At 42.3% G+C, this 17,351-nt stretch overlaps 1 pseudogene; it reads left to right on the top strand.

Annotated features, from left to right (window-relative positions):
• Positions 1-16,434, top strand: part of LOC120875687 — a 40,854-nt pseudogene extending 24,420 nt beyond the window's left edge.
• The last annotated feature ends 917 nt before the right edge of the window (positions 16,435-17,351 follow it).

Raw genomic sequence — 17,351 nt, forward strand, 5'->3', positions numbered from 1 at the left:
TGATCCAACAACCCACTAAAGGCCTGGGGTTCATACCCAATTCTACTGCTACCAAGGAATATAATTCTTGGCCCTACCAAGAACCCCACCCTTTCAGAACCTCATCGTTTATAAAAATGAAGGGATCTCCAACATCTCTTCCCAGAAGCCATCAATATCATCACTGTTTCTCATTTCCACTTTCATCTCCTACAATTCCCTCAGGCCAGTGTGTACTCAGCCCCTTGAACACCCACACTCAATGAATACATTTGTCTATTCTTTTCTTAAAAATGTACAAATGATCAGAGAATGCATGAAAAAATAAGAAAAGAAGAAAAACATCTGTGACGTGAGCAAGAAAGAGTTCCATGAATCCTTGGGACCTTCTAATAACAGAAAGCTTGTGTAAGCAAGGTTAAACAAAAAATACATCTAACCTTCCTTACACAGCTTCCACCTTGCTTATCGTATGTGGATTGTAATTCCCCTGGGCGAGCAAGTGATCTGCAATTTCTAAAGTGCCTTCTAAATTATCAGTAATCAAGAAATGCCAAGTAATCATGATCTTCATGTGCTTATTGAGGGTCATTCTGAAATTGGGCGTCAGAGCCTCCTGTCTTAAAGAGCCACAGCTCCTTGGTTAAATGCTTAAATTGATGTGTGAGGTTACCACGGATGCCCGCCCCCTGTACATTACCATTATTATTATTTTGTGTTTCCCTAATACTTTCATTGAAAGATAATCATGTTATGAATATTAACTTTTATAGGCTGCATTTGTAACTGCTTATGTGTAAAGAAGCAGCACTTTCTGAAATCAAAATGACACTAATAATTTAGTCAATTTACTTTTTTCCATCTCTGTGTTTACAGTCATGTTATTTGGTTACTGCACGCTCTGAATTTTGATATAGTCATCCTGGTAATAAACCAGGTTTTGTTCTTTGTATCTAAAGACATATTTTTCTCATAGAACAGGGTTGGTTTAAATTCATTCATTCAATAAATATTTATTGAGTGCCTACTAGGTGCCCAATTCTGTTTGATACATGGGACAGACTCTGTCTTATCAGAAAAAGAGGAGGGAAATAAGCTTGGACACCACCCCTTAGAGATGAGGCATCATCTCTATAGGAATCAACACAGGGCATTCTCAGTGCTCCATGCTGGAACACCTAATCAATTCTGGAGCTCAGGGAGTATTTCCTTAATTTGAAAGCTTGAGAAAAGTGGAGCTAGAGAAATAGTATTTCATCAAGACATTTTTCAAGATACACAGAACATTCATACCCATGAGAGTGGCCATCATCATTAAAAAAAAAAAAAAAACAGGAAATAACAAATGTTGGCAAGGATATAAAGAAATTTGAACTCTTACATCTGGTGGGAATGGAAAAATGGCATCTCCTTAAAAAAAAAAGTTAAATATAGAATTAGCATACGATCCAGCAATTCTACTCCCTGGTAGTGCCAAAAAGCAGAGATTCAAACAGATTATTTGTGCTTCTGGGTCCATAACAAGCATGATCACAACAGTCAAAAGAGGGAAGCAGCCCACGTAGCCACTGACAGGTGAGTCAACTGTAGAGAGTACAGACAATGAAACAGTTCAGTTCAGTTCAGTTCAGTTCAGTTGCTCAGTCGTGCCCGACTCTGCGACCCCATGGACCACAGCACACCAGGCCTCCCTGTCCATCACCAACTCCCGGAGTCCACCCAAACCCATGTCCATCGAGTCGGTGATGCCATCCAGCCATCTCATCCTCTGTCATCCCCTTCTCCTCCTGCCCTCAATCTTTCCCAGCATCAGAGTCTTTTCAAATGAGTCAGCTCTTCGCATCAGGTGACCAAAGTATTGGAGTTTCAGCTTCAGCATCGGTCCTTTCAATGAACACCCAGGACTAGTACTCAGCCTTAAAAAGGAAGATTATGACACGCTACCATGTGGATGAACCCTGAGGACATTATATAAAGTGCAATAACTCAGCCACGAAAAGGACCTTCATTTTTTAAATTAATTTATTTATTTTAATTGGAGGCGAATTACTTTACAGTACTGTAGTGGTTTTTGCCATACATTGACATGAATCAGTCACAGGTGTACACGTGTCCTCCATCCTGAACACCCCTCCCACTTCCCTCTCCATCCCAACCCTCAGGGTCATCCCAGTGCACTGGTCCTGAGCACCCTGTCTCACGCGCTGAACTTGGACTGGCGATCTGTCTCACATGTGGTAATATACATGTTTCCATGCTGTTCTCTCAAATCATCCCACCCTTGCCTTCTCCCACAAAGTCCAAAAGTCTGTTCTTTACATCGGTGTCTCTTTTACTGAAAAAGGACCCTCATTTTATGATGCTAATTTTATAGTGTACTTAGCTACAGTAGTCAAATTCATAAAAAAAATAAAAAGTAGAATGGTTGCCAGGGGCCAGGATAGGGATTTGACATTTCCACTTTGGGAAGATGAAAAAGTTTGAGATGGGTGATGCTGATGGTTGCACAATAGTGTGAATGTACTTAATGCCACCGAACTGTACACTTAAAAGAGTAAAATATACATTATATGAATATTGTCATAATTTTTTTAAATAGATGGAGAGAGCCCCACCACCCTGTCTCTCTATTTTTGCATATTAGGCTAGGAATCCAAGGGAAGTCCAACTTCTGCCCATTTTCTAAAATTTCATCTTCCCAGGAGTTGCCACTATTTGTATGTCAGCTTTATTTGTAAATACAATTAAAAAAAACAACCACAAAACACCATCATCCAAGGAGTAAATGTTCCCGGGCTCCGAAACAGAGTGCTGTCATTCCCATTAGCAGTAATGAGAGTCCCATGGCTAAACCTTCGTGCATCGTGCTCAAAATTTACCCCCTAGAGTTTGCAGATGGAAAAAAAAAAAAAAAGATTATCTTATGTACAAACAGAAAACAGAAAATAAAGCCAGAAATGGGATTCTGACCACAGAGATGCCATGGGGCAATTAGCAGGCAATCTGGTGAGGATTGCTTCAGAACGAATCTGAAAGAGGACATATGGCAGAAAGACTACGTCCGGTCCTGGTCTCCAGAGCTCTTATATGTTTCAGAACAGTCAAGGTGGCTGGTGGCCGAAGGTCAGGAGTCTAAGTTGTGACTCTGACATTAAAACCTATTTTTTAACATAAATACCCCTTGTGATGCAGAGAGACATACTTCCTGTGCTACACAGAAGTTCCAAAATTTTTGTTTCAAGTGATTTCAATTGAGGTTTTTAAGAGTCCTAGTGCCTTCTAACAATTAAAAGCCTTCAAGTTTTAATTCTCTCTGCACTTTGCATCTCCCCTAGAGCCTTTGTGATGTTCTAAATTGTTAGGAAATATAATCAAATTAGCACAAGTAAAAAGGGTCTTATTGAAAGTCACTCTGTGTGTGTGTGCATATGTGTGCCTGTGTGTATGTCTATTTCTCTCTCTTCTCCACGATTCTTCCTGGGCTCCCATTCCTACTCTTCTCAACAGCAGTTCACAAAAAGCAGTCTATGCACTATGCTGTCTAAGTGTCTACATGGTCAAAAAACTCCCCCATGGCAATTCCAAGACATCATTCACCTCTTTATACTCTGCTGGCCTGCTGTACTGATGGTGCATAAGCTATGCAGGACAAAATTACGGATGCCTGGCACAAATCACGGCAGTGCCACCAAATTCTTTTAGCAGGCAGTGCGTTCTTCACCATCTCACACTGGAAGTTAAGGGGAAAAAATGTCAGTTTCCCTTAAGAATATCTTTAATGAAATGGTAAAATGATCTTTATAGTAAAAATGACTCATTTTATTGTCTTGAGTATTATGAAACTTCTTTTTGATATTCTTTGTAAAATACATGAGTACACATAGATTACTTCTGTTGCAGCCCAAAGTATGGTGTTTGTCCTAAGGAAAACATTTGTGTGATTGCTTGAGCTGCCAGCTAAACTAGCTATTTTTTCATGCAACACTTTTACTTAGAAGAACAGGAAAACTGGAGTTATTAAGATTTGAGTATTTAGCAAACTTTTTTTTTTTCTCAAAAATGATTAAAAAGAGCCTGTCATTTCAAAGAAAATTGAGCATTCAAAAAATTTTTGAACTTTAGAAAATGTCTATCTGCACAATGAGCTTGAAATCACCTCCACACTTATAAAGTTTTCTGATGAGATCACTAGTAACATTATTTAGTGTGATTTTAAAGCATTTTGTTATTAAAGTGTCAACATTTAGAAGATAATACAGTGAACCAATATTTTCCAAAAAATCAACATATAATATTACAAAATCACACATAGGTTTACCAGCAATTCCATTTCAAAGCTCAAGAAATACAGTTTTAATGTATGATTTAATGTATGATTTTAATGTAATAAAATACAAAAAGCTCATTGATGCGGTTTCAGATTTTACATTGTAACTAACCTTTAAGAAACTACCTCCTAAGTTTTTTGTGGTATCAAAAAAGAATACCCCACATTATTTTAAAAGATGATTATATTATTTCATTTCCTAACACATATATGTGAGACACTAGAGTTTTTCCATATACTTCAAACAAACCAACATATTTCAGTGGGCTTAATGAAGAATGCACATATTCTGAAATTTACTCATTTGGCTCAATATTCATTCTGAAATCTATTCATTTTAGAGCATATAACTAGCTAGCCTACTTTCACTGTACCATAATATTCCATTGTAATAAAGCTCAAGATGAAATTGAGTATTTAGGTTGTTTCTGATTTTTTTTTTTACTACACAAAATGCTTCTGTGAACATTTGCTATATCTGTCTGGGTAGGCACATTTTTCTCTGATTTTCTTTCTAGAAGTAGATTTGCTCATTTCTAGTAATAAAAGACCCTTTACCTCTACTAATACTAGTAAGAGCTAATTCTTATTGAACACTTAATTGTCAAGTCCTTTTCTAACAGCATTACATATATTAATTCATGTAATTATTGAAAGACATTAGTTTCATTTCACACAGGAGAAGAGTGAGACAGAGAGATTCAATAGCTGATTCAAGAACCAAGAGTGATTTCTCTCAGCTAGGCTCTGGAATCCATGTTTCTAACCACATTCTTCAAAAGCTGGCAGTGAAGAGATGAAGGAACCAGAACATTACCACCAGAACACAAAACTAATAAATGCTGCAGGCCAGATCTACAGATAAACACCAAAGTGCATGGGCAAAGCTTTGAGGAAAAACAGATTATTTTCATAGTCTCCAAGTATCTACCTCATAAATTTCCTAATCATTGTGGTGATGTTAACAAATAACTACAAATTCTTTCATATCCCTCCCTCCAGGAGACAGAGCTTAATATACCTCTCCTGAATGTGGACTAGACTTGGCGACTTGATTCCGATGAACAGAGTGTGGAAAAATGAAAAGAGTAGCTCTGTAGCAGAGAAACCTGTAAAACACCACATTTGTGGAGGCATCGAGGTTAACATTCCCAGTAATAAGTCCTGTGTCCCCATCATCATAAAACAAGGACACATCACCCCTGTGGGGCCTTCTCCAACATCCACACCAACGAGGACCTACTGTTTAGCACAGGGACCTCTGCTTCATATCCTGCAATAACCTAAATGGGGAAAGGATTCCAAAAGGATATATGTTTAATTGAACCACTTGGCTGAACACCTAACAGTACACAACATTGGAAATCACCTAGACTACAACATAAAATAACATAAAAATCAAAACATTTTGCAAACAAGGGCATATCACCTCTATGGCGCCCTTCCCCAACATCCACACCTTCAGGCGATCTGTGAGAAGACATGGGACAAACTTAAATTGAGGCTTATTTTACAGAACACTTGGCAACTCTGCAAAAGTGTCAAGGTCAAGAAAAGATCTTAAAAAAAAAAAAAAATCACTGATTAGAGGAAGCCAAGGAGACCCTGTACAAACTAATCTGAATCCTGAAACAGAAAAGGAGCGGAAAAACTGGGGAAATCAAATCAAGTCTACAATTTTAGTTAATAGTATTGCAAGGAATGGTGCTGAAGCTGAAACTCCAGTACTTTGGCCACCTCATGCGAAGAGTTGACTCGTTGGAAAAGACCCTGATGCTGGGAGGGATTGGGGGCAGGAGGAGAAGGGGACGACAGAGGATGAGATGGCTGGATGGCATCACCGACTCGATGGATGTGAGTTTGAGTGAACTCCAGGAGATGGTGATGGACAGGGAGGCCTGGCGTGCTGCGATTCATGGGGTCGTGGAGAGTCAGACACGACTGAACAACTGAACTGAACTGAACTGATTGCACTCAAGTTGGTTTCCTAGTTTTGATCAGTGTTCTGTGGTTATGTAATCTGTGAGCATCAGAGGAAACTGGTTGAATGGTACAAGGGGTACATGTATTCCCTTTGCAAATTCTCTGTGTATCTGGAATTATTACCAGAGGTGAGGGTGGAGGGAGGAGGGACTGGAGGAAAGTGGTCAAAAAGGTACCGATTTCCAGCTATAAGGTAAATACAGCCTAGGAATGTAATGTACCACACAACAAATGTACCTAACCCTGCTCTGTGTTAGACACGGAAGTTGTTAAGAGAGTAAATCCCAAGTTTTCATCGCAAGGAAAAAAATTTTGTCTATGTCTTTAACTTTGTGTCTATAGCAGATCATGGATATTCACTAAACTTACTGTGATAATCATTTCCTGATATATGGAAGTCAAATCACTATGATGTACACCTCTAAACTTATACAGTGATGTGTATCAATTACATCTCAATAAAAATGGAAGGAAAACAACAACAAAAAAAAAGGTAACACCCAGCAATGCGTTCCTTTCTCATTCAGAGTAAAACCACCAAAGAGCTCCTCCAGAAGGGTCCCACATGATCTGCCCCGACCTGCCTCCCTCCACAGTGGACTTCCCAGGTGGCACAGTGGTAAAGAATCCTCCTGCCAGTGCTGGAGGTGGGAGAGATGCAGGCTCAGCCCCTGGGCTGGGAGGATCCCCTGGAGAAGGCAATGGAACCTGCTCCAGTCTTCTTGCCTGAAAAGAAAATCCCACGGACAGAGGAGCCTTGCAGGCTACAGTCCATGGCGTTGCAAAGAGTCAGAGCCGACTGAGCGAGTGCAAGGATCCACAGCACAGCTCCCTTGGATGCCCTCTGTCCACCTCACTGTTCTGGAACCTGCTTCTGTCTTAGGTTCTTTGCACCTGAAGTTGGCTCCACCCAGGATGCTCCTCCACAGGTATCACCATGGCCGCATTTTGTCGAGTCTTTGCTCAAAGGCGACTTCCTCGGTGTGGCCCCACTGGCCATTTGGATTGCAGCTGATCCCTCTGCAGCCACTCCAGCGTTCCCTCATCCTGCTAGCTTTCCCTGTCCGGCGTCAGCTCTCCTCTCCCTGTGTCATTTCCTTAATGAGTGTGGTTACTGTCAACTGTCTGCGTCTCCACCAGAATGTCAGTTCCATGAGGGCTGCGATTTTGGTTTTCTCCACGCTTGCATCCACTGTGCCAGGAACACGGGACAGCTAACTTTGTTAATAAGCTTACCTATATCATTCCTAGGCTTCCCAGGCAGCACAGTGGCAAAGAATGAGCCTGCCAATGCAGGAGACACAAGAGACTCAGGTTCTATCCCTGGGTCAGGAAGATCCCCTGGAGTAGGAAATGGAACCCACTCCAGTATTCTTGCCAGGAAAATTCCTTGAACAGAAGAGACTGGTTGGCTACTGTTCATGGGGTCGCAAAGAGTTGGACATGACTGAGCGACTAAACAGATATCATCCCCAGTATGTAACTTATTTACTGTCAGCATGCCTGTGCCTAGGAGTTCACCAAGTGATGGAGAGGGTGAAGACCTTTCCTGCAGAGAACATGAGCAAAGGGTCCTGAAGAGTGCCCCAGGGCTAGAGGGAAGAGATGGGCAGACGGCCCAACACATCAGCACAGGGATGGCAATGACGCCCGCTCCATAGCAGGGTGTCATGTGCCTGGAAAGGCAGAAATGGAGAAGTAAGCCTGCTTCGAAGGCAATGTGTAAGCCAAGCTGAAAGTTAGAAAAGATCGAGGGAAGCTCCTTTCTAAGCACCTTCATAATTCCCAGAGGGCTTTTCTCATGTGGTAGGTATTATAATGAAAAAAGACCCAGACATGACAAGAGACACATGGGTAAAGACAGCTATTAAAGCAAGAATGATTGATTTCATAACATTCCAAGGTAGCACTCTTTAACTCCAGATACAGCCACCTCCCAATGGCGGCCTCCCTCATTTGCATATGTAATTGACAGCTTGTTAACAGCTCATTAAGATCACTGAAAGCCATGTGACAACTAGAAACGGGTGTGCTTAAATGGGGACAGAGTCTGTGAAATGCATGATATTGAGAACTCAATCAGATCCCAGATAACAGGTCAGAAAACACGTTGATCCACTCTGATGGTGACAACACAGGAACATCCACCAACTTTCTTTTTTTCGGAACTTTATTCAACAGCCCTGTTGTCCACAGGGTAATAAAGAAAAGCCCCAGTCGTGGCGATTTTCAGGGCTCAGCTCTACCAGATGCAATGATGTGAGTACCAGTTTAATATAAACACCTAACAGCAGATCATTTCCGTGTCTAAAAACACCCGTTAAACTGCTTATGCAGTTTTAAAATCTGTTCTTAAAATTCACCTTTTTCATAAACACAAGTCATTTAGACACTGCAATCTAATATTCTGCAAGTGAGAAAAATGTAAAGTGTAATTTGATTTTAGCCTATAAAAAGGAGATAAGTTTCCTGATTTGCACACAGTTACCATCGGTAAATTTGGAAGCTGTATTTTTTTTTTAAAGAGCATTTGAATATAAATAGTGCAAATAATTGTTACATCAGCAAATCTCTTCTGAGCTTCAGACCCTGTGCAAAAACCTTCTTTTGCAAACTGTTTCCCTGGATGGAATAACAAGTTTAAAGGCCGGCTGTGTACAAGTTCATTCAGTACCTGTAAGCCCAGCTCATCTATGTAAGTAAGCTACAGTATGTAAGCTAAGCTCATCTATGACCAAGGGTGTATCCTCCACAACCATAAAGCCTCCTTTTCTTCTTTCTACCTCCATCTAAAAGTTGCAAATGGATGGTGACTATGGACTGAGGGTTCCAGCAAATGCTGCCCATGCTCAGCCTTGGGATTCTGAAACCATCCACAGGGTTGCCAGTCAATCTGGCCCACCATGCTTCCCGGCTCTCACCAATTTGACCAAACCCACTCTACACCAGCTCCTGCCCACCCACCCCTGTGCCTTTAGGTCAAGTGGATTTCCTTACCTGGTCTGTTCCCCTACCCTCTGTCCTTCTAGGGTGGCCAGTTCCTCCTCATCTGATCAGGTTCAGTCCCAGGGACTCTGTTAAGTCAATGAGGACAAGTATAAAAAGCACAGAAGCAGTATTTAGGGAGACTCAAGATCAGCACCCAGGGACTGGGCTTCACTGCTTACTAGCAAAGTGTTCCACCCTGGGTTAGATATTTAACCTCAGATGATCTCAGTTTCTTCCCCAGTACAATAGGAATGATGATGCTTAGAAATCTTGGCCATGCCAGTTAATGGAGCTAAAGCCATGGTAAAGGATATTTTGACAAGAACGAGAATTGATACTGATCACTGATGTTGGCATTAAGTCCATGCTAGACCTATCAATCTGTTAGACTGACCACTTGACCTAAGAAATCCAGAGGCTGAACAAAGACATCTGTGGTGACTTAACAAGAAGAGATGAACTCTACTCATCCCCAAAGTCTGAAAGGAGGACGAAAGAGATGACGGTGGTGGTACCTGAAACCGGAAGTCCATGATATGGGGCGAGCTTGAAGAGACCACTCATGGAGACTTTCTGCATCACAGATTTCAAGGAAGCAGAAACCATGACTAAGCAGAGGTGGAAAGAAGCCACGTGGAAGGAACAGAGGCTGGTGGGCACAGCAGGAAGCGGATAAACAGGCTGCGAGCAGCAGAGACCTCTCTTTCCCCTTGGGGGCCTGCTGTCTGTCTAGTCTAGTCAGGGTTTGGCAAAACTTCTAAAAAGATCCAGAGAGTAAACACCCAGGGCGCTGCAGCCCACATGATCTCTGTTGCAACTCTTCAGCTCTGTCACTGTAGACAATACAGCCATTCTTAAAAGCATGGCTGTCTTCCAGCACACCTATTTACAAAACCAGGCGAGGGGGCATTGTTTGCTGACCCCTGATTTAGCCCACTCCGTGGCACAATGATTTGGTGCTTCCGTGCTCTCTCCAGGCCACACAGGACATCTATTGATCAGTTCATGATCACCTAAGGGCCTTCCAACACTTTCTTTACCCTCCACCAGGAAAAATTCTATAGATCTTCAGGAGGTAAATGCTTAACACAGAAATTGACAGTAAATTTTTGTTTGGAGATTATTAAGAACATCTAAATTTGCATGCACACCACTCACATACACACACACGCACATACCCCAAGATATCTTCGGACATCACCCTGTCAGTGTTCTTCAATGGTTTTTTTCCCCCGTGTTTCTCAAATAGCCCAGTCATAAGCAACATTTGAAGGCAGTAGCACAATTTGCAAAGTAATAAGAGCAAGGACAAAAAGCAAAGTATATTTTTTATTACCAGCCTAGGTAGCCAAGGAATTGCTGTTTTAATAATCTTTAATGATCTTTCCAGGTAATTCTTAAATATTTGAAAGCTTGAGAATCACTTGGCCACACACTGATAACCCTGGGGAATTTTCAAAAAGCACTAATGACCCTGATGCTGGAAAGACTGAAGGCAGGAGAAGGGACAACAGAGGATGAGATGGTTGGATGGCATCACTGACTCAATGGACATGAGTTTGAGCAAGCTCCAGGAGAGGGAGAAGGACAGGGAAGCCTGGCGTGCTGCAGTCTATGGGGTCAAAGAGAGTAAGACACGACTAAGCAACTGAACAATAACAATGTCTGGGTTAGGGTTACCACGGTTAGATTAAAAAACAGGCTGCCTGGTTTCATTTGATTTGCAGATAAGCAGCATATAATTTTTTCATAAGCAAAATTTTAGTAAGTGTGAGCAAGCATTGCATTCTCTCTAGCACCCTTAATCTGAGTCTGCCCTCAAGGATTGGAGAAGGAAATGGCAACCCACTCCAGGACTCTTGCCTGGAGAATCCCATGGACAGAATAACCTGGCAGGCTACAGCCTGTGGGGTCACCAGAGCCGGACACGACTTAGCAACTAAACTGCTACTGCTAAAATTCGCATTGGAGAAGGAAATGGCAACCCACTCCAGTATTCTTGCCTGGAGAATTCCATGGACAGAGGAGCCTGCCGGGCTGCAGTCCATGGGGTCACAGAGAGTCGGACCTGACTGAGTGACCAGCACCCCCCCCCAAACACACACACCCTCAAGGATTTTCATTTCTTTGGTCTGAATGCAGCTAGTTTAAAGCTGATGTGTAGCTGAAGCTGAGAAGCAGTGGCCTGAGAAGCAGGCCTCTTTCCTTCTTCAAGTCTTTCATTGGTAACTGTTTCACCTGGATTCTTGCTCTGAGATTAGTGAAGAAGCAAGCAGTGGAGAAGGTCAATCTTTGCTCCACCCTGGAGCAAAGACTGTACCTACTGAAAATGGGATTGAACCTCCCAATACAAAATCCACTGTGAAGCTATGTCATAACTTCATTTATCCCTCAGGTCTGTTCACATTGCCACCATTTTCTTCAGGGTAAAAGTTAACCCCTGCTCCCACAATATCTAAGAAATCAAAGGTGGTCAAATCCGAGTCCCATGCCTCCCAAGGCGGGACATGGAGTGTTTTGGGAGGAAGGGTGTGGACAAATAAGAATGAGGTGCTATGACTTGGAATCTTTTGGTTTGTTTGCCTGTTTTTTTTAAGAGTTACATTGACACCTGGACTCATAAGTCAAATCAGAGATCAGCAGTGAACAAAAAGTCTAAAACAGAGCTATTCCCAATGGCAGGACTGGCTGTTTTGCACGAGGTCTCTGCCTTAAGGATTCTCCAATGGCCAGTACTGAGTCCAAGCTGAAGGTTCCCCTTCTTAGGGTCATGAGCTTGGACAAACTTATGACTGTTGAAAAACACTAAGAGGTGTTCACTCCTGACAATGGAGAATTTTCTCCCTTTGTCCAGAAGTCTGTGCTTCACAAGGATACAGAATAAAATTCTAGTTTGTAACTATCAGAAGAGGGTTTTAATAGTCAAATTCTGAAAAACTAACAGTACCCATGGACCTTTCTATACAGGGATTGATTTTAGCTCGGATCAATCTTAAAGTTAATATTTTTTCTTCTGTGTTTTAATTCTTTGTGTCCCATTCTTTATCTCCTCCCCTTATTTAAATTACTTTAAAAATCAATATACTTATTTTATTGTCCTTTTCAGAATGTGCTAGGATTCCTACTTCTTGAGGTGTTCATCCTCCAGTTTGATGTATCTGCTTACTTTCTTTTCCAGTGTCTTCTTTCCTGATGGAATTTTGTAATTTTTTTATTGAGTTTATCTTCAGCATAGATTTGGTTTGGTTTTGCTGTCTTTTTAAATCTATAGGAATTCCATGAGCCCAAGTTTCAGAGTGTGTTCCTAGAGAACTTTTTACATTTGCTTTCATTGGGACCCCAGATTCATACCTAGGTTTCTGGGCACAGGATTCCTACATCAGCAGTCATATGTTCACTTGGACCCTACTCCTATGCTGCATACAGGTTGCAGCTTCAATTTCTCATAAAAACCTATTTCTTTTTTTTTTTTTTTTTTGCTACCCACAGGCCCAAGTAGAAGGCAAGCTCTCTTGCTGCTTCTCTTGGTCTATCAGATCTTTTGAATGCATATGTTTTATAGTAGTAGTCAACTGGTCTCCCACCACATACAGACTCAAAGCTACATCTCCTGTCCCAGTGCAGGCCAGAAAATCACTAGACCCAAAGACCTGTGATAAATACTCCTGAGGACACTACAGGACCATTATCATTAAACCGAACTCTCATTTCAAATACACAGGTACTCTTTTCCTTTGGAATTCATGTATATATTTTTAAATATCACTACATTTCCCCAAGATTTCTATGTGTTTGACCAGGAAGGCAATGTGCTTTGTTTCAGTCTGCCACATTGTTAAAAACAGACATCTGAATGCTCCTCTTGCAACCAAAGAGCCAGACACTGAGTTCTTTCCAGAGGCAGTTGGCACCAAAACAAAGGTTATGAATGAGGAGTCTAGGTTTAGATCAATAAAATGTAAAGAGCAGTAGCCATCTTTTGCAGAGATATTCAAAAGCAACTCAGACAAATTGAAGCGTGGAGAAGACAACTCTAAAAAGCTCCTGGCACTTTGTAATTATAACAAATTATTCATGACAACTGATCAATATCTATGTCTGCTTAACAAACTATCTCCAAATTCCACGGGTTAAAACACCAATCATACTTGATGATGTTGTGGTCAAGAAGTTGGGTAGGGCTCAGCTAGGTGATTTTTCTGCTCCAATGGTGTTGACAGAGATCGCCTAACAGTACTGAGCTGGTGGAGAGGACCTGTCCAGAGTACCTAAAGTGATTTCATTCACACATCTTACTCACTACCTGGGTGGAGTAGTGGGACTATTGACTGGAATGCTCACTTGTGGCCTCACCAACAGAGTGATCACAGAAAAGTCAGCTTTCTTACATGGCTCAGACTTTTAAGAGGCAGGAAGTGGCTACTGCCAGACGTGAAGTCCTGAGCATCACTTTGCCAAATACTTGTCATCAAAGTAGTCCCAGAACCCAATCGGTGCAAGGAAAGGGGGCTCCTGATAGGAGAAATGTCAGGGAGTGGTGCCCATCCTTTGTCTGCTACAGGGAAGCCAAGTCCATCAGCCCTATAGCCAGGCAGAAGCACAGGGAAACTGACACTTATCTAAGCTCCTCGGTGCTGATTCAAAGCTTTGGTTTACTCTCTAAGCTTTGCTTTCCCTCACCTTAAAAATCTTAACGTGAAATCAGATTGGCATACTTTCAGATGCAATTAGTGGAAATGCTAACTTAAACTTAAGCAAAGAGGGTTTTATTTTTCTCATATAAAAGGACTTGGAGCAGGAAGCCCCAGGCTGAAGCAGCAGCTGAACCACACCACACAATGCCAGAGGCTTTCTCTATTTCCACCTGGCCACCCTTGATCTACTGATTCATCATTTAATGGCTGTGAGATAGGTATGGATCTTCCAGCATCATGACCATGTTCAAAGCAGAAAGAAGGGACAGGGCTGCCCTATCCAGGTCAATCCTCTCTTATCAAGAGAGCAAAAATTTCTCAGAAACTCCTGGTAGACTTCTTGCACCTCCTTGAGTAGAATCTTGTTACAAGGCCACTCCAGCAGCAAGGTAATCTGGAAAAATGAGTCTTAAGCTGCATAATTTGATGCCTTTGCAAAATATGCTTTTGGGGGCCAAGAAGAAAGAAGAGGCAGGATGATGAAGAGAAAATGGCATCTGTCTCAGAGATGTCACGAACCAAACTTACATATAAAGCCTGATCCGATGCCTGGCCTATGGCATCAACTCAAGTGTTGGATTTATTAATATTATTCTGGACCTAACCAAGCACATGCAGTGGTTGACTATAGGAATGAATTAAAATAATGGCAACTTAGAAATGAGGTTCATGAATCAAGACAGAGGGAATTGGAAGAAAACAATCTTCTTTATAGATATTTGAGGAGCAAAGGATTTAAACTCTGAATTGAATAACTGCATCAATAGATTGAAGATATTCTGCTGTTAGTAATAAGGAACTTATGCAAGACAAAATAGCTATTGAAGTACAGCCTGATGTACAGTCTATAAAAAGTAAAACAAAGGTGCAACAGTGAAGAGGATCAGCTGCTCACGGATGAAAAAGGGAAAAACGTTTCGATGAGACCAAAACAAAGATAACTCCCGTAGATAGCAACTCTCAGTGAGATGATATTAGAAGTGAATGGCAGAGTCCCATTGTATATAATTTAGGACTTGAGGTATATAATTACACTTAAATTAAGTGTGCAATAAATTCTAAATGGAACCCATACCGTGGGCTCGATTGCTAGCACCTACTTGTTTTGTGACATTCAATACAGGTATTTATGAAGCACTTACCACCAAGCCTCCTGCAGTGTGAGCTTGCCCTGTTTTTTCAGTCCTGGCTAAACTGCTGTGGAGAGGGTGAACATCACATTTTATAGACAGTAAAATTAAGTCTTGGAGACGCTAAGGGTCCCACACCCACTGATGAAGGCCTTACTTGGACTCAGCCAGATGCTCCCCCAAGGGCATCCTGCCCACGCCCACCAGGTTGGGCCACGCTCCATTTTTCTCTGCCTGGAAGGACTCATCACAGGGTTACAACTATGAGCAGTTTCAACAAATCCAGAATGGAGAGACATGCAGAAATAAGATAACAGTGGAGCCACCAGAACTGTCCCCAGGCTACAAAACCAGTAGATGCTCTGCCTATAAGTGGAGTTCACGGTAGAGATGGAGGAAACACAGATCAAGTGCAAAGTTCTCTCACCTCCAACCCATATATTCTTGTTGTGGGTGGGTTTTTTTTAGCCAATTGCATACATTTATGGCTAAGAGTCTATGTGTAATCACTTCCTGTGCACATGCCTGCTGAGCTGTGTCTGACTCTCTGTGACCCCATGGACTGTAGCCCTCCAAGGTCTTCTGTCCATGGAATTTTTCAGGCAAGAATACTGCAGTCGGTTGCCATATCCTACTCCAGGGAATCTTCCCGACCCAGGGATCAAACCCACGTCTGCTGTGTCTCCTGCACTGACAGGCAGATTCTTTAAACACTGCACCAGATGGGAAGCCCAGTCACTTTCTAGACAAAAGTTGATTATCTCAGGCCTTGAAAAACAAAGTTTCTCTTTAACACACGTTTTGGAATGGGATTTCCAACGGGTAGACCAAACATTGGCTTAGAGCACAAGGGCAAACAGGAGGTGCCTTTTTCAAAGTCAGAAGCAGTTTTTGGAACAATTTGATATTTAAAGAAACACATCAGGCTGCTCGAGTCACGTGACCGACCTAGCGGTACCCAAGACCAGAATCAAAGAAGGAGGCGACACACAGCCGGAGGGAGGCAGTGAACGAAGAGCAGCACTTGGAGGACACAAAGAGAATCCATCTATGGCTGGAGTCCTGCGCACAGATTCACAGGGACTCAAGCTGGGCCGCTGAGGAAGCCTGTTAGATGGGGGTATCTGTTCTAGCCCAGCAAGCATCTAAACCAACCTGGGACCCCAGTGATATTCCTGTGGTATGCCTAGAATCAGATAATGGAAACATTATGATCCAGAAATACAATGACATCACGGTAGCAGGGCACAAAATGACCTCTGGACATCTCGTATCAGCTCTCCAGCAGCCTGTCACAGGGACTCAACCGCACCTTGTGTTAATTATCTTATAGAACTATTAGAGCTCCAGTAATTAGACCATTCGTTCTCATACACATTGGGCACTTTTCTATTAATTTTAGAGTAAGCTGCTTGTTCTATGGATTGACTTATCAAAATACTAGTTAAGGAAACACCATGCTTGGAAGCAGCAGATTCATGTCGCCTTGCATATAGAACTTTGTTATGTTTAATAAACCTGGTGGGAGGGAAAAAACACATCAGAGTGATTCAGTTGGACATTCTTGCTGTCCCGGTTGAATATCAGTTTTAGTTTAAAGTTACCCATGAAAAGGTCCCCAGATTATTTTTGGTGCTTGGGATCTGAATGTTTGGGAGAATCCTGGGCCCTATATGACATTCTCCACCTCTCCACATATGTCACAGGGGCAGATACAGCAAAGGAAGTAAACATGAGCTTCCCCTGACCCCGCGTCCACCTGCCTCTACCTCCTCCATCTCTGCTGAGCTACCTTCCCTTAGAGGGTGCAGTGGGTGTCTTGAGTAACCCGATCTTGGCCAGAAACCAAAAGCCAGTTCCCAGGAAAGGCAGAAAGGAGACCTCAATTTCAAGACCCGTGACCACTGCTGCCTGGCAGCCCCTCCTCCTCTTCTGGAAAGGCAGAACCAACAACCCTGGGTCTCCTCCTCCAGGAAGTTCCCCCGGATGTCCTAAGCCCCTTAACGAGAGCTGAACCCTCACTGTAAAGATGCCCGTGTCTTCCCACGCTTGCACACACACACACTCATTTCAGGATACCCCATTCATTTCATTCTCCCTCTACCAAATATTGTGAAAGACATTCTTCTTTCTCTCTCTGGCCGCCTCTCTCCCTGCCTCTCCCCCGAACAACCTCCTGCTTTATTGGAATTATTACTCTCTTAAGTGGCACGTGTGGTACCACTTCCTGCTCCATCAGGCCCCGCCACA

The sequence above is a fragment of the Oryx dammah genome, unplaced genomic scaffold (genome assembly GCF_014754425.2).
Source record: "Oryx dammah isolate SB20612 unplaced genomic scaffold, SCBI_Odam_1.1 HiC_scaffold_16, whole genome shotgun sequence".
Lineage (NCBI taxonomy): Eukaryota > Metazoa > Chordata > Mammalia > Artiodactyla > Bovidae > Oryx > Oryx dammah.